This window comes from Pleurodeles waltl, chromosome 4_2 (assembly GCF_031143425.1).
Source record: "Pleurodeles waltl isolate 20211129_DDA chromosome 4_2, aPleWal1.hap1.20221129, whole genome shotgun sequence".
NCBI lineage: Eukaryota > Metazoa > Chordata > Amphibia > Caudata > Salamandridae > Pleurodeles > Pleurodeles waltl.
The window spans coordinates 335,950,721-335,972,808 of record NC_090443.1 but is presented as its reverse complement, the minus strand read 5'-3'; the positions used below and the strand labels follow the sequence as shown (position 1 = coordinate 335,972,808).

Sequence of the window (22,088 nt, the reverse complement as noted above, 5' to 3'; positions counted from 1 at the left end):
GTGGGAATGGACCAGCAGTCGGGGACTGCTCATGTGTGTGACCGGGAGAAAGTCCTCGAGGCGCCCTCTGACGTGAGACGTGTAGAGAATGGACAACCCCCGACGCTGGAAAAGCGGAGGGGCCCTGACCGGCGCACAGGTAAGGGATCCAGGCGCTCAGGTGAGGGGCCGAGGGTGTCCACCTGCCTCCTGGCGTCTCTGTACAGGGTGTACTGCAGTAATCAGTCCTTCCAGGTGACTCAATAGTTTCCTGGGACAGGGAGCGGGGGCAGAGCAAGGGCCCCTCCCCAGAGCCCTATTGGAGGAACCTTGGACTTTTTCTTCTCAGACTTCCTGGAGTAGGTGTGTGAAAAGGAGGGGCGGGGAGGGTTTTGCGGGTACTGCTCGCCCGGAGGTGAGGAAGGAGGAGGGAGAGAAAGGTAGAGTGGAATGGGTAGCTAGAGTACAGACGAGCGGGAGTGGGGGGAGAGGGAGGGGTAGATGCGAGGGAAAGAGTGAACATTGTGACTGAGTAGCGAGAAGGGACGAGAGGTAAATGTGAGAGTTACGAAAGTGCGTGGGATATGAAAATGTGGTGAGTGGAACGGTAAGAGAAAAGAGAGGAAGGGGATGACCAAATATGAAAGTGAAAAGAGAAAGAGGAATAGAAAGAGTGCGGACTGGTACATGGAGTAGGGGCACGTGCGAGAGGAAAGAGGGAGATCTAAAGGACACTGGGATAGAGAGCCGCGTGGGAAGGAAGAGAGGGAGCCTACGAGAGAGCGGAATTAGAGAGGAAGAATGTGAAAGTGGAGGGGAGGGAGAGACGAAAGAGAGGGGAAGTGACAGACTGTGAGAGACGGAGAACAGGCGGTGTGTGAGGATGATTGTCAGAGCGGAAGAGACAAGTAAGGGAGAATGTGAGAGAGTGAGGAAGCAGGAAGAATAGAAGGGGCTGATGTAAAAAAGTAGAGAGGGCAAGGGAGAGCGAGATAAGTTATATGTTTTAACATCATGTGAGGGAGACCCGGGCGGCCTGCGCGGAGAAGCACTGGCAGCGCCTAATGCGCCCTCTCACTGCTCGGCACTTCACAAGGGGCTAGAGGCGCTGCGAGGAGAAGCAGCAAACTGTTTTTCCGTCGGGGTTTTGACAGTGCGGCTGCCCTATTGCCTGCAAAATACATAGTGTGGCCTTTGGGTCTGTCTTTTTCAGCCACTGGCTTTTTTGGGCCTTTTTCAGCCATTAGCTTGAGGCTCTATCGATAAAAAAACAAGTTACTTGCCTTTGTACAACACTTTATCTGACAGACACTTTAGATGCAGATTCCTTACCTTCGAATATTCCCCAGGTGTCAGACTGGATCCAGAAACTTTTAGTGTGCAGTATCCCTGTACGCCAGTAGGTGGCATAGTTCAGCTCTGCATTGTGTTCCCTGCATCGTTCGAACCAGAAATGAAGTGAGCAGTGCCTATATAGACGCCATCCCAGCACAGTGACATTAGTTTCTTTCATGATCATGACTTTCCACACAGGAAGTGCAGAGCCACGAGGAACACTGAGCACTGGTGTGGAAATCTATAGCCCTTGTTAGGATCAATGCTTAACTCTATAATCCGATCACTGAGTGGGGAGGATGAGTGGGTCGGTAAGGAATCTGTGACCAGACAGAGTTTCTACAAGATAAGGCACTAGCAAAGATAAGTAACTTGTCCATCTGCCAGAGACTTTTAGCCAGATTCCCTTACCTTAGTAGAGATACCCAAGCAATACCGCCCCGGAGGCAGGGCTGAAATATGGATTATACTAAGAAGTCCTGTAGGGTTGAACAGGCAAAATGACTGTCTCATTGGACTTGACTGACTAGACAGTATGCTTCGTAAACATGCTTAAAGAAGCCTGCATTGCAGCCTGACTGATATCCAGGGCAGGAACTTTGCAAGTTAACTCAGTGTTCACAGTTTTGCCTATGGTAAACGGAGCACACAAACACTCTGGGGGGTTGCTTTTTGGCCACTTTATAGCAGATTATGATGCAGAAAACTATCCATTGGGATATGGTATAGTTTTGCACTGCCTTCCCTTTATTGGCTCCAACATACCCAAGAAAGAGTTGATCATCTCCTGGAACTCAGGAGTGCTATCACAGTAGAACGACAAAGCTCTTTTTGGGTCCATTCAGTGTATGTAGTCTCTCCTGTTCTTTAGAAGGGTGAGGTGGAGCACAAAGGCAGAGAGATGGATTGGCCTACATGAAAAGAGGTAACCACTTTCCGTAAGAAAGATGCCCTTATATGCAGAGCCAGTTTGCCAGTGAAGAAAGTGAGGTATGAAGGATGCATAGAGAGTGCCTGTAGCTCACTGACCCTCTGGGCAGATGCCATTCCCACTAAAAAGTCTGAGTGGGCAGTCGTGGAGTGGCTCAAAGGGAACATACATCAACAAGGGAGAACAAGATTTAAGTCCCACTGAGACATAATAAAGTGCACTAGTAGGAAAATTCTTGGAGGCCTTTAAAGAACCTATGTACAATAAGGGATTTCAAAAGGGATGCCTTGCTGATCTGGCAATCCTAGAAAAGCAGACATTGCCGAAAGGTTACATTTTAAGATGTCCAGATTAGAACCCTGCTGGGCCTAGGAAAGAATAAATAGGACACATTGAGAAAGGGGTCTAGATAGAGGGTAAACATGCTTCTCTGCACACCATGCCACAAACTTACTCCAATGACAGATGTATACCATCTTGGTGGAGTGGACCTGGTTGCCAGGATAAGATTGCAAACTTCGGGTGGAAGGTCAAAAGCTATCTACTGTGGCTGTTCAATCTCCACACGTGAAGGCGGAGCGCTTTCATGTTTGTGGCAGGACCCTGCCCTGTTGCCTCAACAGATGATCAGGGGTGGCTCCTCCGTGAGGGCGGAGGAGCGTCGCCCCTTCCCCTCAAACCCCCCCCACCAGCAGCAGCAGCTGCAAACCTTTTCAAGAAAACGATAATAAACGGTTGCTGGGCTGGAGAGAGCATGCACAGGCTCCCAGTCTGCCTGGGAGCACCCTGGCTGGGTGCTACCAGCCAATCCTGACGCTGCTTTGAGCAGCTTCAGGGATGGCTCAGGGCAGGCTGGAAGCCTGTGCCTCCAGAGGCGCGGAGGGAGCGGCAAGGGTGGCGGCTGTAAGTGTTTTTTAAAATTATTTTTTATTTAATTATTTAATTTTATCCCCGACCCCCTTATGTCCCCCTATGCGCTGCCCGGGCCGCCCCTTCTGTTGGTTGCGAGCTGCAGCTTCAGATGACGCTCCCAAACTGGCAACCTGGAGGGCTGAAGGACCAATGCTAATGCTTAACAGCTCTGGATACCAGGCTCTCCGTGTCTTATCCTGGGTCACAAGGACTACAAGAAAAACTCCTCACTACCTTACAGCAGCTCTACTGGAAAAATACAGCACAGGTGAGGTATGGGCCAATAGTAGGATGCACATTGCAATTTGAGATTGAAACTGGAGTAAGACAAGGTTGTGTACGTACACCCAACTTAGTAACATATAATATGGGCAAAGGGTTGTTGGACCTAAATTTGGGCGTGCCAGTAATCAGTCGAAAGAAAATACTGCTATTATCATTTGTCAAAGGTGCTGAACTACTGGAAGGAACTGAGGTGGCTATACAGGGATTACTGAAAGGGTTTGAAACTTACAGTAGCCTCAAAAACCTTCTCATCAATACTAAAACAAAACTAAATTCATGATAGTGATATCAAGAAAAAAAACCTAAATCAACATTCAAAATTCAAGTAACTGGCCTGGACCTTTTTCTTTTCACCTTCTGTTTGTCAAAAATATTTTCACTTTTGTGGTCTCTCTCACAAACACAGATGCACACAACCCACGGTGGCTGTATGCTTACACTCCCTATCAGCTCAGCAAATGCTGAATTAGATATTTTTTAATTTTTCACTAATGAAAAAACACATATGTCTTCCACAGTTTTGACAATGTCCACTTTGAGTCTCTGCTGATGAGGTCTGAAGAGACAATTCTAAGCTGGATTGTAGATTTAAATTAATGTAGTGATTTAAAGATGAAGGGGGATATTTAGCAAACCTTGCAGCCATTTATGAACTGTTGTATTTTGTGCTGTATCTTTGGTTTTCCACATATTGAGGAGCTGCTATAACTTGTTTAAGTCAGTGTTACTGGAAGCAGCAAAACCACTTCCTGAGCAGTGCTTAATTTGTAAAACACATGCGTGCCAGAGTCCTTGTCAGGAAGCTACCACAGCTTGCACCACCCATTGCCCCTGTCAATGCTGCCAATGACAGCCCTACATAAATACTAACCATCGCATGAGTACAAGTCTCACAAATCAGACTGTTCGAGGTCCCCAAAGCTATGATAATGGCTTGGGCGGCAGCTATTAGTTTTTTAATGTATAGTGAATTAATAAATAACTGTTCTGCTCAACTTAAAATTCCACAAACTGGGCCACCAGGTGGCAGCTGTGACAAGTGCTGATGTTGACAAATGCGGGTGCGGCGCACCGAAAACCACCAGCTCAAATTAAGCACTGCTCCTAAATAACAATATTCAAAACAGGCAGAGACGTGGCAAACTTTAAAAAAAGTTTTAGAATGTGCTTTCAGTAAGCATCGTGTGATTCCAGCGTAGGTCTTTCAGGCAGCCACTGCCAGGTGTTATCCAGAAGCATGCAGCATAGCTGGAAGCGGCAACATGACACTTTCAGCCAATGTTGGCCTTTTTAGACAACATTAGTTTTTTCTCGAGCTTTGTCTCCCTATCTATAATAAGAAGGGAAAAAAACAAAGACTTTGGCATGCAAAGTGGCAAATAAAATCAGAACTAGATGGAGGTGTCACACATGAGATGGTGCCTCTCGGCTGCTCAGGAGCTCACCTGACGTGCCTGCATCGGTAACATGGTGTCACCTGTAATGCACAATAACATAGAAAATCCCACTTTAGAAAGCAAGCACATGCTGACCAGCCTCTTTGTCTAGCAGTGTATGTGGATCAAGTTGTTTTCCCACCACTCTCCTTTAGTAGGCTGGGGTCACCTGCTAGTGTAGCAAAGTAGCTGGGGTTCAGACGTAGGCCGGTGTTTGGTTTCAAGCTAGTACTAAGGTGGACTGTGATAGAAATGGGGTCTTTGGTTGACAGTCAGGTTACCCCCTGTTCAAGCAAGGGCCCTCACTCTAGTCAGGGTAAAAGAGAATCACCCTCAGCTAACCCCTGCTTACCCCCTTGGTAGCTTGGCATGAGCAGTAGGCTTAACTTCAGGGTGCTAGGTGTAAAGTATTTGTACCAAAACACACAGCAACTTAATAAAAACACTACAAAATGACACAACACAGATTTAGAAAAATAGAGAATATTTATCTAAACAAAACAAGACCAAAACGACAAAAATCCACAATAAACAAGTCAAGTTATCAATTAAAAAGCAAAAAGAGTCTTCAAGTAGTTTTAAACACACACTAACACTGTTAGCATGAAAATATACCTTGGGTGTGTCAAAAATAACCCCGCACGGGCGAGTGTGCGTCAAAAAGGGCTTGTGATGCGTCGATTTCACTCATGAGTGAGATGTTTCGCCTTTCACCGTGTCGGTGCGTTTCGTTTCTTCTCTCCGCAGGAGAACGATGCATCGATCCGGTCAGCACTCTCGGGTCCGGGCAGGCCTTGCGTTGTTTTTACACACCCAGCGGTACTTGCGTCGGAAATCTAGCCGCACAATGATCAGAAAACCACGCAGCGTGGGTTGCGATCTCTCAGCCTCCGTCAGTGATGCTGCGCATCGTTTCTCCAGCTCCGTGCGTTGATTCTTCGGTCGCGTTGCAGGAGAGTGTTGATTTTCAAGTGTTCTGTGCACGGGTTTCTTCCTCTTAGGCTGCCAGCTTCTCCTTTCAGGGTCACAGGAACTGGATGGGCACCACTTGGCAGAGTAGGAGTCTCTCCAGAGACTCCAGGTGCTGGCAGAGAGAAGTCTTTGCTGTCCCTGAGACTTCAAACAACAGGAGGCAAGCTCTAAATCAAGCCCTTGGAGATCTTTACAAGATGGAAGGCACACAAAGTCCAGTCTTTGCCCTCTTACTGTGGCAGAAGCAGCAACTGCAGGATAGCTCCACAAAGCACAGTCACAGGCAGGGCAGCTCTTCTTCAGCTCTTCTCCAGGCAGAGGTTCCTCTTGGTTTCCAGAAGTGTTCTAAAGTCTGTGGTTTTGGGTGCCCTTTTAATACCCAATTTCTCCTTTGATTTAGGCCTAATTCAAAGCAAAGTCTCTCTTGAATGTGAAATCCTGCCTTGCCCAGGCCAGGCCCCAGACACTCACCAGGGGGTTGGAGACTGCATGGCGTAGGGACAGGCACAGCCCTTTCAGGTGTAAGTGACCACTCCTCCCCTCCCTCCTAGCACAGATGGCTCATCAGGAAATGCAGACTACATCCCAGCTCCCTTTGTGTCACTGTCTAGTGTGAAGTGCAACCAGACCAACTGTCAGACAGTGAATCCACAAACAGGCAGAGTCAAAGAAATGGTATAGGCAAGAAAATGCTCACTTTCTAAAAGTGGCATTTTCAAGCACACAGGGCCATATTTATACTTTTTGACGCAAAACTGCGCTAACGCAGTTTTGCGTAAAATGTTTTAATGCAGGCTAACCCCATTCCAACGCGCCAGCCGGGCATCATATTTATGGAATGACGCTAGCCGGCGTTGCTGCCTGGTGACCGTCAAAAAAAATGACGCGAACCGGGCAGCGCTGGCGTAGGGAATAATGGGGGTTGTGCGTCAAAAAATGGTGCAAGTCAGGTTAGAGTCAAAAATTTTTACGCTAACCTGACTTGCGTCATTTTATGACGCACAACCACCATGGAAATGACTCCTGTGCTAGCAAAGACAGGAGTCATGCCCCACTGCCCAATGGCCATGCCCAGGGGACTTCTGTCCCCTGGGCATGGCCATTGGGCACAGTGGCATGTAGGGGGGCCCAAGTAAGGCCCCCCCTATGCCACTTCAAAATATAAAAAAAAATACTTACCTCTACTTACCTGTACTTACCTGAGATGGGTCCCCCCATCCATGGGTGTCCTCCAGGGGTGGGTGAGCGTGGCAGGGGGTGTCCCTGGGGGCATGGAAGGGCACCTCTGGGCTCCTTCCGAGCCCACAGATCCCTTAACGCCTGCCCTGACCAGGCGTTAAAAAATTACGCAAATGCGGCTGCGCATCCTTTTTTAAGGCCAGCCGCCTCCCGTGCGTCATTTTTGCACAGGAGTTTAAATAAGGCGCAAAGGCCTTAGAGTCATTTTTAGCGTGGAAACGCCTACCCTGCATCTCATTAACGCAAGGTAGGTGTCCACGCAAAAAAATTACGCAAACTCCAAGAATTTTGACGCTAGGCGGGTCCAGCATCAAAGTATAAATATGTAGTTAGCTTTGCGTCGAATTTGTGTAAAAAAAAACGACGCAAATCCGGCGCAAACAGAGTATAAATATGCCCCACAATCTCAAAACAACTTTACTAAAAGATGTATTTTTAAATTGTGAGCTCAGAGACTCCAAACTCCACATGTCCATCCGCTCCCAAAGGGAATCTACACTTTAATCATATTTAAAGGTAGCCCCCATGTTAACCTATGAGAGGGACAGGCCTTGCAACAGTGAAAAACGGATTTAGTAATATTTCACTATTAGGACATATAAAGCACATTACTTTATGTCCTACCTTAACCATACACTGCACCCTGCCCTTGGGGCTCTCTAGGGTCTATCTTAGGGGTGCCTCACATGTAAGAAAAGGGAAGGTTTAGGCCTGGCAAGTGGGTACACTTGCCAAGTCGAATTTACAGTAAAAACTGCACACACATACACTTAAGTGGCAGGTCTGAGACATGATTACGGAGCTACTAATGTGGGTGGCACAACCAGTGCTGCAGGCCCACTAGTAGCATTTTGATTTACAGGCCCTGGCATCCCTAGTGCACTGTACTAGGGACTTACTAATAAATCAAATATGCCAATCATGGATAAGCCAATTACATACAGATTTTGTAAAGGAACACTTGCACTTTAGCACTGGTTATCAGTGGTAAAGTGTCCAGAGTAACAAAAACAGTAAAATCAGAGTCCAGCACACATCAACAACCTGGGAAACAGAGGCAAAAAGTTAAGGGAGACCACTCCAAGGATGAAAAGTCTAACGGGCTGCAAGCTTGAATGTTCAATCTGGCCTCTTCTAATACAACAATTCATCTGAGTGCATTGCTCTTCGCAAGGGAACGCCATCAGGTGAACCCAATTTCATGTGCCTTTTCCCAACATTTTAAATCTCTGTTAAATAGCATTCATAAAGTTGTTAACGTTTGTGGGTGTGCCCGCCCCTTAAAAGGGAAAGCATAGGCTCCCAAGTAATGACCACATACGGTGCCAGCGACAACACACAAATGACCAGAACAGGCACAGACAGAACAGAAAGACAAGACCTAAAGGTTGGGCGAAGTTATGAAGTCCAAAACTTCATATTTTTAAAACTACGTCAATAAAATACCAAGCAGTCAAAGTTTAGAAAAGAATTTGAGAAAAAACAGCTAGCGCGCTGCAGCAGGAGTACACCAGGAACTTGAGTGTGATGCCCTGGTTTTGCTTACCTTTTTACGTCTCTCATACATATAGCTTTTAGCTGTCTCTTATTGAAATAACCTTTTGTGGACCATACTATTGTAGTGAAGACTTACAGTGGGCTTAGACTTAGCCCGTTACATAACACCAGTTGTCTTTCCTGTCACTGCTTTCTTGCTTCTTATTCAGCTAATTCCTTTATTCTTCTGGCATTTGTCCCTCCTTGGAGCATATCGTCCTTACCAGCCTTTTTATTGAATGATTTGTATCCTTCCAATAATCACAATTAGTAAACTACTTTCTTCTTTTTCTGTCAGCTCTCCATGGCAGCGCATGTGTTTTCTTGCTCTCTCCCTCATGTACTGTATCCTTCCGGAACTATCTCCTCACGCTCTCTGTGTTGCTTCTTCCTCCACTAAAACCCTTTGCTTCCACCACTTATCTTTGGCTTTTTGTTTTCTTTTTTAAATATTTTTCTCTCTCCCTTTTTCTTCCCCCCATTTTACATTCCTTTCCCCAGAAGTTGTTCTGTGTAGCATCTTCCACCCCACCACTCCCCTAAAAAAACATTTTTACATTTTTTAGAGGGCCTGGTAGCTGCCATTTTCTGTGGCCCACTTCTTTTTGCAATTGCTCTGCACACTTTAAATTAATGTTTTTTATTTACTGCTCAAAGATTGATGCCCAACCTCTTTTGTACGTATATAAAAGACATACATTTAATGGTGGCTGTGTCATTGTTTATGCATGTGAGCACATAAGTCATCACATTGGCTCACCATAGACACGGCAGGTACACATGCATGTGTCTTGATGCATAATCACATATAAGTTACTGCACTTTTTAGTTTTTCATTGCTGCCGCTGAAGCATATATAAAAAGCATTTCATGGCGTCAAAGCTAAGCAACATCAGCAAAAAACATTGGATAACCAACAGGCCAAAAAGACAAAACTTATTGGCTTTGCTAATGCTTGTTTTTCAGCAATATAACGATCTGTCTTCACTTTCTTCTGATCAGACATCTGAAGGTAGCCTTCCAAAAGCAGTGACTATTGTGTTTTCCACTGCAGTGTGTGTGATAGCCAATAAACACAATTGCCAATAGAACATTCCGCTACAGTTAATATCAGTGGTGGGTAAATTGAAACTATGCCAGCCTTAGTTGTGGAACTTGCCAATTTTTCACAAACTATAAAATTCCTTGGCGTAATTAGAACATTGCTGATCCTTTGATCTATTCTATCAGAAACGTGACCCGGGCCTTGTAAAAATTGAGAGCGCTTCCCCATGCACTGGCACCGGGGGTGTAGCAATCAGTCGTGTGGTACGTACAATGGTACGGGGGCCTAAGGATGTGAGGGGCCTCTGCACCCTAATTATGGTTGTATTTTACACCCCACATGGGCTTTGCTCTGCATGCCCCATTCAAGCTAGTCTCGTTGCACATTATATGTTGCTGCCGGGTCCTGAAGAAAACCTGGGTCCTTTATGGCCTTCGAAGTTATGAAACATGTCACCACAATAAAAACAATAGGTGAGGGTCATAGGACCATAATAACCTAGAGTACCCCTTTGTTTATGTTGTTTTAATCATACCTACAGATAATAAAGGGACACCTTTGTGATCATTAAGGTATTTCTAATCTTTAGACCCCCCCGGTAGGATCTACTTAAGTGCTCCCACTAGTCCGTTGAGGCCACCCTGGCTTCGAGGGGCTGGGGTAGGCCTGATGAGGAAGCATGCCACTACTAGAGTGGGTGAGGTGCAATAAAAAGAACAGAAATCTGTCCTAAGAAGGCATGATCAGTAGTTGATTGTTAAGAGTGCGAACAGAGCACTTCTGTGTCTGGGTTAAAGGACTCCTTATGCAGACATTGGTTTAAAATTGGGACTGTGTATCCTTTGATCTCCCTGGGGTTGTTGCCCCAGATAACCCTTCCCACCCCTTTGGGGCGATGATTCCGAGACCTGTGTGTTTCATACCCTGTCAATCCTTCCTTCACTATCAGTTTGCAACCTGGGAGAACTAACATATTTTTGGAGGATGTAAGTGCCAGCATCTTCCTTTTGAGGGGTTTAGGGGAAGAATGGTGGCTGATGTCCTGTCTGGAAATACATTCAAAAGTAGGCGACAGAAATGTAATGTTTATCTGAGATGTAATCCTCACACTCCTACACCCTACTGTTGATTGGTTCATTGTGACCACCTTTTCATTTCAATAATATTGTCATGGATCTCAAACACTGTGCTACTCCCAGCACTGTAAATTACCTGGAGAATGGCACAGTGAGCCAAATGTTTGCCAGTGACAAACGTGGTGATCTGAAGGTCACACGTGTGATTCCCAGTAAGGCCGACATATCCTTTCAACTTTCTGAGCTGGGCAAACTAAGTCCCATAAATTGAGTCATCATAACATCTGTTATTTTACTGCACTGAGAAACTGCGGAAGTGTGGTAAAAAGTTCTATGTAACAAAAAGAAATATATATATATATACATATATATATATATATATATATATATATATATATATATATTATTCGATTTAAATGTAATAGCATAATATTTCTTGCTTAATTTAACATTTCATCCAATAAATATTAAATATTAAAATGGTTGTAACGTTCTAACCTCAAATAGATTTTGTGTCCTAGGGAAGTGTATGGCATGCCGCGTGCTCCAGCCCATCAAAAGCCTCACAGCTGGCTTAAAAGGCAGCCCAGTTTCTGTCCACCTGTGACATCCTCAGAAAATAAGGATGTCTATTCACCAGGGTACTGGAAGTGACCAAACATACCCTTTAGCCCTCGATTACATCACAGGGTTGGCCCCTTGTACCACCCTGAGCCCCTCAGCAACTTCATGGGAGCTGAAGAATGTACAACATCAGTGGTGGCTAAGCAATAACCGGCCTCCATAGCCAGTCCCTTGTAGTGACCTTCCAACCAATACCCAGCTGTAAAGGGCACTGATGCTCTTTAAGCAGAAACGTAATGAATTACAGATTGAAGTGTACTTAATGAATAAAAACCAAAGAAAAACACATGCTCTCCAATAGTTTCTACAAAACGTATTTATAGGTCGAGCATAGCAGTGCGTAAGCACTGCTCTTCTCGACATTTTTTTTATCTATTTTGTGGGCTTTAACCAAGCCCATCACTTTCATTTGTTCCCGGGCTTGCCTTTCAAAATTCCCTTGATTTCCTAGGTAACTGCTTTACATAAGTCCTATCTTGAGACTGCTTTATTACGCCTTGCAGACTTACCCTGCTACATGGATTACAGCACGATCCGCCATATACTTTCATGTGTGTGCACTACTTTTGTCTTTTGTCTCACTGCTTTTCGCTGCATGACGGCCATGGGGCTTTGAAGTTTCATATAGCGCAAACAAGTTCGGAGGTATTGCAGTGCTTTACATGAGTATCTGTTATGTCACATTGTTATGGAATTGGAGTAATTTACATTTTTCTTTTGTCTCTCCCCTTCGTGATCCTTGGCGGCCATGGCAGTTTAAAGGGCAAGCTTGATTGGAGGCATTGGAGCACTTTGCATAAGCACCAGTTACATCATCTTATTACCAAATTTGAGTCATTTAAATTTGCAACTCCATTGCTACATTTTTTAGGTTTAGCAGTTAAAAAATATACAAACTGCAGCTGTTTCAATAGGAAAACGATAGGAATCCTCAGCGGCTCTCTCGACACAGCGGGAGAGCAAATACTATAATATTCACTACACTCTGAAAACTTGCCCCATTATGCTTTGTGGGACATTCCTTTTACGAAACATTTTTTCCCATCACCCAGCCTGTAGTGGTCCTAGGACACTCTTTCTGTCTACGTCATCTCTGGGTCCACTCATTAGGTTAGTGGGGACCCCAAAATAATAACCCCTCCCAAACCTCAGTGTCTTTATAAACATTCTCAAGGCTGGAACTTTTGTTTTAGAGCTGGGAATAGTTTGCGTTTTAAAAGCCTTGTCTGTAATAGTATTGCAGTAGGTCTGCTAGGCTTAAAAATGTTTGAAGCACTACACTCTCTACAGGTAACATATATGGTTACACTGTATTACATTCTGCCATTCTGTTTATGCCCTCTAGGCGCAGGCTGTATGGTTACATGATCATGTTTCTTCCAAATGCTATTTTTGTTGTAGTGTTTTGAGCATTCGAGTCTAATGCCAAAAGTGTATTTCTGATAACGTTTTTTATTGGGTTTACATGATGATTGTATATGTTTTTTTAATCTCTCCTTATTGCAGTTATGACCATGCTTCAGGCCTATGTAACATCCTTATTACACTATGCCTGTTTGAACACTCGTGAAATGTTAGGGTGACCCTTCTAGTGTATTTCTCTCTTATTTGTCTTGTTACTCCTCTGTGGCTGTCTTGTGTCTTTTTTCTTGGGAATTGTGTTAGCCAGCCAGCAACTCTGTTGACGGGGTGGTGAAAGTGGTATTCCATTGGAATTAGCAAGGCAGATTTAAATTAGGATGCTAAATGACATTTTCATTTTTTGCTGCAGATAGAGGAATAAGGTAAATTAAAGTGCTTTAGTTATTTGCAGGGCCATCGGAATTATGTGGCAGGAAGAGACCAAATGAGGCAGAGTTGACCTATTTTTGTGTTAAGAAAAGTCCAATTATGCATTTACAATGCCAATAGTTCTAACTCTTGCAACTGTGAGCCCTATTGCATTGCAAATGCTTGTTTCTTTAATCCATTATGTTTTATAAATAGCCAACATGTTTCGTTCAATTTCTCTAGAAAACCTTCTTCAGGGCTAGTATCATGACATAAGAAAGTGTAGTCATACAAGTGTTTCATTCTTCAGTATATCGGCAAAGATTCTTGGGTATAGGGTCACATTGTACAGAATCACTCTTCCAATTGTAATTGTGGATTCTTTGGCACACTACCCACATTCATTATGAAGTCATACTGAGAAGAACATCACAGGTGATTACACCTGCTATCCAGATGATGGTGGAAAAGTCAACTCTGCTTACCACTAGGGGGTAAAGAAAGATGCTCATAGAGTTAAATAGTTATGATGAGCTGTGGCAGAATTCTCAAGATTCACAAGAATCTGTGGGCCATATGTACGAACACATTTTCCCATTAACACAGAATGGGAAAAACCCTTTGCTACATCTGGCCCTGTGCTCCTTTTTTGAAAAGTGATACTCTACATTGTGACTGTGCTTCGATTTTTTTCATTGAGTGCATTCCAAACTACAATTAATCCCTGTATTGGTTGTTTTGGTCTTAAAGGAAGGTGAGGAGACTATAAGGAAATATGGGGAATAAACAATGCTCCAAGGGCCTTCTTTTCCTGCTTCTGTCTTCATTATCCCTAAAAAAACAGGAGTAGTGCAGGGCACTAATGAGCTGCACCAAGCTACTTCATAATGCATGTTTACAGTGGGAAACAGAAGATGGTGGCCACATTTTGTGTAACATTTAATGTGATTCATTTGATTCCTGCACTGCAAAGCATATGAGTGGAGTGCATCTTTGTTTATGGCTTATAATCATCATTTTATGAATATCTGTTTGAGACTAATGTTTTAATAGTATAATTTAGCATACCCGTCTTGTATATTCTTAGATGTAGTGTTTAGAAGTCATGCCGTTTGAAAATATATTTGTGTTTTATTAACTTGGTTGGAGTAAAGGCCTACACATATAATTTTCCTTTTGCACTTAATATTCATTGTGAAGTTGTTTTATTAAATGTTTCTTTCGAGATGCAGGTGTTAGGAGCAGAGACTGAGTCAACAAGAAGCTAATTCTGCATGAAAGATAAGAAAGCCTTCGACAAACTACCCAAGGACGAAGAGAGAACTGTTCTGAAGCTTGGCAGTCGTAACTCTTTTGAAATTCTTGAGACCAAACAGTATAAAGATGGGATGTGTCAGGGGTTGGAAATTGTAACTTCCAATTAAAATCAATTAGAGTTTCATTCTAAAAGCTTCGACTGTGACATCATCGTCTTAGGAAATTTTGATTTAAGGAAGGTTTAGTTAGTGAAGATTCAGACCATTTCCTATCTTTAAATCTTAATGGACCCTTTTGAGGTATAGACCTCATACTTTGTATAGCTTCATGCCATCACACCTCTCTTAACAAATATTCTACAGAATTTCTGCTTGCAGACCTATCTCAAATATTTTTAGTATTAGGATGGTTAAAGTTTAGTTTGAAATGGTTAGTCCGGAAAGCTTGGTTCTAGTGACCAAGAATCATATGCTTTTCCTGATCTTTTGTATTGTTGCAATAGACGTTTTAGTCTAGCATATGCTAACTAGCTTTAACATTGTGCGACACTTTAATTCTCTTTTAATGATATTATATGTTTCTACTATGGTTTTGAGACTTATTTTTGTAACGTTGGCTTTGAGTCTGCAATACACCCATATAATCCTGTGAATTGACTTTGAATGTTATTTTGTGACATTTGGGTTATAAAGAAACTGTTGAAATTGAACTTGATTACTGTTCACCCCTCAGGACTGAGAAGAATAAAATCATCTGATGCAAGAATTAATTAAAGGGCCCCAGGCTTTATCACCCCTTAATTGACTATTTTGTACTGCTGAATGTCGAGGGGTGGGCAGTAGTGAAAGAAAATATACCTTTGACAGATCTGTCTGCATTCTCTCCTTGCTGACTTCATGATCTTTTGAGGATGGATGTAAGAAAGGCAGCTGAGGATGAGGATGGTGGACATAGAGGAAAGTAGATAACAAAAAAGACAAAGGGAATAGTCTAAGCGAGGTAGGTGAAAAATTCAAAAGCGAGAGAAGATTAGGAGAGGGTGAATGTAAAAACAGCTGATGTTGAGAGAAGCAGCAGACATAGAAGCAAGAAAATAAAAGGTAAGAGAGAGAAGATGACAGCAAGGAGAGGACAAGAGCAGCTGTGTGGTGATGTTTGCAGGGATTCGCTGCCAGCGTGTGTGCATCTGTGTGACTCATCGCCCTCCAGACTCTCACTATTTCACAACAGTATATTTTATTGAACTATTTCAGTTCAGTAAACTAAGACAGAGCTAAGCCACATTGAGTTGGAAAAGGGAGTCCTAGAGGGAGGAGCAGAAAGTCCCACTGTGGTGTAAGTGTGCAGAATAGTAATCGCAGCCCACTCGGAGGGTAGATGGGAGAACATCATTTCTGTTTTGAAGGGTCCACTGGGCTCCACAGTGTGAAAGCCACAAATTAAAAAATTCTGATTTCTAACAATTACGTAGGCTGAGTGATCCTCGCCACAAATAGAACTTAATGGCTCTCAAAGCAGGCCGAAACATGCCAATGATTAATCATCATCCATAAGAGATGTTTGTCTTTGGCAGGCATCGATAACTTAATGATGGCATTGTCTTCAGCTGCTGACTTAATATAAGTGACTCAAAGCTCTGGTTTCCCATGGTGTCTGACTTCTGATTGAAACAGTAGGGAACAGGTGAGGAGTAACCCAGGCCTGAACTCTTATGCTAGAAGTATTGTGTAGTGAGCTGGGTTACAGAGACTGGTTGCAATGACCATGACTGGCAAACTCTCAAAACCCTTCACTGAGACCCTGCTGGCCAAAACATGTCAACAACTGTTGACCGTCTTTCAAGATCACTGTCTTTTGCCAGCATTATTTATAAGTTGACACATGCCGTTTTATATAGCACAGACAAGCTTATTTGGGTGACAGAGCATGGTACAAGAGGAAATAAAGCAAAAAACACATCAGTATTTGTCATAATTCAATTTGATAACGTGGTGAGCTGAGTTAGGAGTAAATAAGAAATAGGGGGTAAATACACAGACGGGAGCTTAATGACAACAAGGAAGTGTCCCTGGATTTAAAGTGTGGACATTTACTTCGATATGTGTATGGCTGGGTTTGTAATAAGTTTGCAACTTTGAAGGAGTGCAGATAGAATTCCAGGAGTATGGCTGGGAACCTGTAGCAGTCATAGAGTGCCATGGACTGCTCATGTGCATCACAGATTGTGATTGACTGCCCACATGCATACCGTTTAGGCACATAGAAATTTCAACATACGGAAATGTGGGGCAAACACTTTTGAACTTTTCTTTCTCCTCTTAAATTGAACATAGGTGCATACAATTAGCTTGATATTTTGGCCCAATAAACAGTAAGATACCCCTCTGCATATAGCTTTCTCCAGGTATAAATAAAATACAAGGCCATCTGGAACAAGGAGACCCCTCCCACCTTTACATAGAGCTTTCTCCAGACCTTACAAGCCCTATAGGACTTGTGTCCCATTTGAACAGACACTTTTCCAGACCTTGCACAGCCTAAAAACTTATGGAGCAGATGTCCTACTCAAACAGACAGTTCTCCAGACTTCTTACACTGCAGAACCCTAGGGAGCAGGTATCCAAATTTAAACAGAAATTCTTCCAGGCGGGAATAAAGTGTAGGGCCCTATGGGGCAGGAATAGCCTACAAATAGGGCTTTCTCCAGAACTGCAGGAGCCCTGTTTGAGGAGAGGTATCTCCAAGCCTTAATCACTGCAGGGTTTTTTGTGGGAAGGATTGAATAGGGATTTTTCCAGACTTTACACATTGCAGCAGCATGCGTTTGCTTTCACAGGGATTTCGCTAGACCTGCGGTTCTAAACCTGGGGTCGTGTTTGCTTGCACATGTGTGTGCTTGCGTGAGTGTGTGTGTAGTAAAGGCAAAATTTCATTTTTTTCAAATTTCAAAACATTTTGTAAATCTGAAGGAATTTGAAATGGAAGCTAAACATTAAGGCCCTCATTAGGAGTTTGGTGTCTTCGGGCAAGACCGCCATGCAAAATCCTGCCACCATCCTGCCAGTGTTGTCGGTACAGTGTCCGCCGTATTACGAGACACAAACACCAAGCCGACGAAACACAGCTAGAAATCCAACACCACCAGTGCCACTGACAGCGAAAGAGCGAATGTCCGTCTGCCGGGCCCGCCACACTGACACCAATCCGCCCACCATTTTATGAGTCACAATTCAGCACAGCGGAACATGCACGGTGGTAAACCATTGGCGGTGCACACTGCGGCGGGCTAGAAAATCACTGCCAATAGAAGGCAACACCAGATTGGACAGGCCGAATACCCCACACCTGAAACACATACACACACCTATTCATCGCACTATAATACACACACCTCACCCCCCCACAAACGCTTGTGAATACCACCATGAGCCAGAGATATATGACCCACGAACCACTGCACATAGAGCAAGAATCCATATGTTGCACGCCCCTCCACAACATGTCACGCCATAAGCACCCACTCTTCCCCGACAATGAGTTGCGGGTCAAGGTGAGCGAGATTGTCAGAGTTGAGCCACATCTGATGTGAGCACAAGTACAGCAAACATCAATGGCCAGGAAAACCGAGCTATGGCAGAGGATAGTCGACAGGGTGAATGCCGTCAGCAGCTACCCATGCACAAAGGAAGACATCAGAAAGAGGTTGAACGACCTCAGGGGAATGGTCCGTTGCATGGTGTCCAGACACAACATCGTCATCAACAAGACTGGCGGTGGACCCACACCTCCTCCCCTTGACATGACCACCTGGGAGGAGAAGATATTGGACATCATGCATCCTGAGGGCCTGATAAGACTCATTGGAGGGATTGATACTGGTAAGGAACCTACACCCCCGAGCACTAACCACTCCAGTCCTGCATGCCTCCCAAGCACCGACCATTCCCCATCATATTATAAAACACAAGAATGCACCCCCCATTACCACCCCACCTTCCTACTCTGCATGCCACACCACCCCTCTCCCACCATCCACACACCCACCCCGCACAATGCATGCTAAACCTTCACTAGCTCCTCAACTACCACTCCCACAATCCATTACTAGGCATGCTGGACCCGAGTCATACTCACACCTCACAATGGTGCACCTGCATGGTCATGCATTCCACAGCCCACCCAGACTGCCAGCCAACACAACCTCACTACCAATGCCAATTAGAGCAATGTCAAACAGCAAACGCACAACTACAATTGACATGACAAGCATGGCCCAAAGGCCATTCACCATGCAGTGTCATTGCTGCAAATGTCACTGTCATCCCTGGGTAACGATTCCACCCACTGCAAGCGGCACACTCTGATACTACGATGACATTTCCACGTAATAACTCCCACCCTATCTATCCACAACAAACCCTGCTACTGCCATCCAGCAGAGGATGCCAGGGTCAGACAGCCCTCCCCAGGATGAAGGCCCCAATGGATGTATGGAGAACGACGAAATGCCTGGACCACCTGGGGCGACTGGATATTCCACCTTCAGCAGCCCCAACCTAGACACCCTGGACTCACCCTCCTGTGTGGCTACTACACCACAGCTAGCCCCTCTTCCCCAAATCTGTGCCTCAGGGACCATTCAATTAAAGGTGTGCCCCACAGTACAGGGGCCTGAGTCAAGGGCACCCGCCCCAGACAATGAAGGCCTTGGTGCTACTGGGAGTGGGCACACTGTACCAGGGGCACAGACGAAGGGGCCCAGGGCTAGTGGGTGGAGATCTATGGTCCAAGGGAGGGGGCAGCAACAACATCAGACTGGCCTGGAGGCCCTCAACCAGGTCCTGGGTACATACCACCAAACCCAAGACACCATGGCCCCGATCCTCACTGCCCTGCAGGAGACCCAGAGGCTACAGAGGGAGAACCATCAGGAGACCATGCACCAGTTGCAGACCCACAATGCCACAATGGCGACCATAGCAAGGGTGCTGACGGAACTTGCCACCATTCAATGTCAGTCCACCTCCCACCAGCAGGCCCCTACCATAATCCAGATCAAATCTGAGCCCTCTACGTCAGCAGCAACCAGTGGAATGGAGGCCCTGCCACAGGACACGCAGGACACCAGCACCCCTTCCCCTGTAGCTGAGGAGCCCCCACACAAGCAAGGTCATCCAAACAGATATACTGCCTCCACTGATGCCAAGACCAAGACCACCCCCAGCATGTGAGCCACTTCAGAACATACCACCTTGTGTGTCACAGCGACTCCCTGTTGACTGTCCACTGTCATAACACCTTTTTCACATGGCCATCATACTGGACAGCAACTCCCCACAGGTGGGCTAAGTACTCTGATGATCCCACTCGCCATCACCCCACTCATCAGCCCTTGCACTTATATCATAAAAATAAACACCTTTGAGCACAGTTTCTGTCCACGTCTTTATCTACCATGAGTACATTATGTACAGCCATCACATATGTAACAGGAAGACCATTGACCTACTGAATGATGTGACTGTGCCAAAAGGGGGAGCAATCATATACATGTTCTGTAATAGAGTTAACAGCACCACATCTAAATGAATGTGTACACACTACACCCATATTGAATACACAACCCTGGTAGTAGCCCTGCACATGGCAGACAATGCTACTGGTTACATAGCATGGCTCTGATACACACCTGTATGTCAGTGGAAATATTGTTGTAGCATCTCTGCCCTGGAATCAGCTGCATCCTCATCATCATCATCCTCATCATTCCCCTTGTCAATCAATCAATCAATCATTGGATTTATAAAGCGCACTACGTACCCGTGAGGGTTTCAAGGCGCAGGAGGTAGGGGGAGCTGGTGTTACTGGTCGAAGAGCCAGGTCTTGAGGAGTCTTCTGAAGGTGAGTAGGTCTTGAGTCTGTCGCAGGTTGGTGGGGAGGGTGTTCCAGGTTTTGGCGGCGAGGTATGAGAAGGATCTGCCACCAGAGATCTTTCTTCGGATGCGGGGGACGACGGCGAGGTTAGTGGAGCGGAGCTGACGGGTGGGGGTGTAGAAGCTGAGTCTGTTGTTTAGGTAGGCTGGTCCGGTGTCGTGAAGCGCTTTGTGAGCGTGGGTAAGAAGCTTCAAAGTGATCCTTTTGTCCACGGGGAGCCAGTGAAGGTTTCTCAGGTGGTGGGAGATGTGGCTGTGGCGGGGTACATTGAGGTTCAGCCGGGCGGAGGCGTTTTGGATGCATAGTAGGTCTTTTGCTGGGATGCCTATGTAGAGTGCGTTGCCGTAGTCCAACCTGCTGCTGATGAGGGCCTGTGTCACTGTTCTTCTTGTTTCTGTCGGAATCCACTTGTAGATTCTGCGGAGCATGCGGAGTGTGTTGTAGCAGGAGGAGGAAACTGCGTTGACCTGTTTAGACAACGTGAGGGAGGAGTCGAGGATGAAGCCCAGGTTGCGAGCGTGGTCGGACGGTGTCGGTGGGGTTCCTAGTGCGGTGGCCCACCAGGAGTCGTCCCAGGTGGAGGGGGTGGGTCCGAGGATGAGGACCTCCGTCTTGTCCGAGTTCAGTTTCAGACGGCTGTTTCTCGTCCATTCGGCGATGGATTTCATTCCCTCGTGGAGGTTGGTTTTGGCGGTGTGCGGGTCTTTGGTGAGTGAGAGGATGAGCTGGGTGTTGTCCCTTCATCAGCCACTGGCACAGCTGTACTCTCCTCAGCATCCAGTAATGGGATGTGACATCTGATAGCCAAATTGTTCAACATGCAGCACTCTACAATGATCTGGCACACTTTTGCTGGTCTGTACAGTAGGGCCCCTTCAGTAAGATGCAGGCTCCTGAATCTAGCTTTCAGCACTCCAAAGGTGAGTTTGATTACCCATCGGGTCCATCCATGGGCCTCATTGAAACGGTCTTCTGCTGCTCTAGTTGGATGCCTGAGAGGTGTTAGTAGCCATGGCAGGTTGGGATGACCAGAGTCACCTATGTGCACAGAGGTAATAGGCATATTGAACACTGTATTGAAATCTGGAAGGTGGTGTAGAGTGTGCAGAATACAGAGGCACACATATGACACAATACATACCAATGAACCAGGCACATTCCCTTTGCAGTGGTGCCATCAGGTGTGGGATGCTGCTGTTCCGCAGTATGTAGGCATCATGCACTGACCGTGGGAAATGGGCAGTCACTTGAGTGACGTAGAGGTCTGCAAGACATACCACCTGAACATTGGTTGAGTAGACGTTTTTACGGTTCCTAAACATCTGTTCACTCCCGGGTGGCACCAGGGCAATGTGGGTCACATCAATAGCCCCGATCACATGTGGCACATGTGCCACAGCGTAGAAGGCTGCTTTCACAGTGGGCAGTTCGTCACGTTGGGGAACCTGATATGGCTGCCAATATGTTTCAGTAGGGCACGAAGGATGTTCTTTAAGACGTTACTGAACATAGGCTGGGACATTCCGGCGGCCCAGTCCACTGTTATTTGTAAGGACCCTGAGGCAAGGAAGTGGAGGACTGCCAACACCTGTACTGTGGGTGTGATGGCATTGGGATGACAAATACAAGGCCGCAGATCCGGACCCAACAGCCTCACAAGGTCTATGATGGTCTGACGGTTGAGCCGATAGCACTGGATGACGTGCCTCTCTTCAAGGGTGGCAAGGTCGACCAGGGGCCTGTAGACAGGAGCATTC

General features: G+C 45.5%; 1 long non-coding RNA gene across 3 annotated transcripts; it reads left to right on the top strand.

Annotated features, from left to right (window-relative positions):
* The first annotated feature begins 1 nt into the window (after window position 1).
* LOC138292654 (uncharacterized) lies at window positions 2-15,187 on the top strand. 3 transcript variants are annotated; one of them, XR_011202748.1, is made up of 3 exons: window positions 2-139; window positions 3,261-3,425; window positions 14,373-15,187. It is a non-coding gene; the product is annotated as an uncharacterized lncRNA (long non-coding RNA). The 3 variants fall into 3 exon arrangements; XR_011202749.1 differs by lacking the exon at window positions 2-139 and adding an exon at window positions 496-531; XR_011202750.1 differs by lacking the exon at window positions 2-139 and adding an exon at window positions 533-586.
* Window positions 15,188-22,088: the final 6,901 nt, after the last annotated feature.